At 45.8% G+C, this 1,879-nt stretch overlaps 1 non-coding gene across 1 annotated transcript; it reads right to left on the bottom strand.

Moving 5' to 3' along the window:
• Nucleotides 1–1,021: 1,021 nt before the first annotated feature.
• TRNAH-GUG (transfer RNA histidin (anticodon GUG)) lies at nucleotides 1,022–1,093 on the bottom strand. Its single transcript has one exon. It is a non-coding gene; the product is annotated as a tRNA-His (tRNA).
• Between the last annotated feature and the right edge of the window lie 786 nt (nucleotides 1,094–1,879).

Below are 1,879 nucleotides of genomic sequence, written 5' to 3'. Positions count from 1 at the left end.
CTCTGAGCGTTATAGTGTTAACAAAGCATACAGCCAGGCATCAACGCTCTGTTAGACAGGTTCACAGTCACGCACAGGTAGGTGAGCAGATAGATAAGCAGGCACACGGGCAAAAAGATGGAAGGACAGATGAATGGATCAATGGATGGACGGACCTCTCTGTTAAACATGAGTCAAATGTAGGGATGGGCGTAACCAGTGTAACTCACTGCAGTGTAATTACGCGAAATTACAGCAACATTATGCGAGGTTGTACAGAATTACACAAGGCTATTTTCCTGGTGCAAAATACACGCTCAGATCCGAAAGGAACCTGATATACACTTTGCACAAGAAAATCGCTCTAAATGCAACAGAACTGGCACAACAGCCGCTGCTCGCGCTCTTTTCCTCCGCTCTTGGGTAGATGTCTTTCCCCACATTACTCCAAATTCCACAAAGGAGCGTAATTGTGTAATTCACGATTCGACCACGACTAATAAACTTGGCTTAAGTTTTAAAACTTTCCCTCTAGCTGCCCGGTGATCCGTCGGGTGCGGGATGATGAAGCCAAACGCTGATTGGGTGAGTGCGCCTCTCAGTGTCCTTCTCCATCGCCTCTTTCTTTCAGACCCTTGGGAGCTCAGTCTTACTTTCTATACAAATATTTATTTTTAGACCTTTTTTCTTCGCGGCCTGAATTGCTGCAAAAACTGATATTTGACTAGCAGGATCCCTTTCAACATTGAAAGCTACTCCGTGTCAGTACAGGAGCCTCGGCGCTGCAGGTACAGGAGACACAGACATCCATCCCTCTTGCTGACCGGGTCCCGTGAAACCAAACTGTAGCTCATACTTTTCACATCAGGACCGCCACAAATGTAAAAGCGCAGAAAGGTGAAATAAATAATAACATTGTTAACGCGTTCTTCAAAGACATTTAATTTCACCGTTGAAATTAGGTTCAAGCTCTTAACTCATGTAAATATTAAGAAGTGAGAATAAAAACGCTGCCCAACTGCCGTGACATTGCAACCTGCAATGCCGTGACTCGGATTTGAACCGAGGTTGCTGCGGCCACAACGCAGAGTACTAACCACTATACCATCACGGCGAGCTACTTGGGCTCTGAAAAGACTACCCTGGTGTGGCTCTGATAGGCTGAAAAAAGGTCACAGTGTCCGTGGAGTGGATAGATTTAGCGTTTGTTTAAAACCCATCTTTTCAAGTTAGATTAGGGTCTTTTCTTTGAGTAGCAGATCACAGCAAATATTTACCTCTCTGCTTCCAGTGACAAGACTCCCCATAAACCAAGAAGCTCAGACTTCTTAACAAGATCCACCACTCTGCCCTGCAAGTCTCAAGTGTTCTATGAGTGCTGGGGTCGGGGAAGTGAACACTGCAAAAACTTAATCCACGGCCGACCAAACTCCTCCAGGCCAGGAGGGGCTCGGAACACGCCCCCACATATTGTTGTTTTTTTCTTTTCTGGGTGTCTCTTCAGACACATTCAGCTGCTTGGTGCATACTGCTTTAGAGTTGCATTGTGTGGAATGAAGTGGCGTAAACTTGACTAGCAAACAATGGAGTGGTGATGAATGGAGGGTCATAGAAGGGAGTAGATTGAAGTGCAAAGAGTAGAGTGACGTAATGTGTCATAGAATACAGTGGAATATAATGAAGTGGTGTGCCTTGGCATGGCGTTGAATAGCATTGTGAGGAATGGAGTGGCATAGAGCAGAGTGGGGTAGAGAGGAGTGAGGTTGCATAGAATGGCATAGAGTAGCATAGAGTAAAGTAGTGTGGTGTAGCGTGGCATAGTGTGCTGTAGAGTGAAGTGGCATGGAATGGCATAGAGTCAGAGAACAGTGTGTCATGGAGAGGGGTGGCAAAGAATTAG

This window comes from Pleurodeles waltl, chromosome 12 (genome assembly GCF_031143425.1).
Source record: "Pleurodeles waltl isolate 20211129_DDA chromosome 12, aPleWal1.hap1.20221129, whole genome shotgun sequence".
NCBI classification, from domain to species: domain Eukaryota; kingdom Metazoa; phylum Chordata; class Amphibia; order Caudata; family Salamandridae; genus Pleurodeles; species Pleurodeles waltl.
The sequence above is the reverse complement of the archived record's forward strand: the minus strand, read 5'-3'. Positions and strand labels throughout refer to the sequence as shown.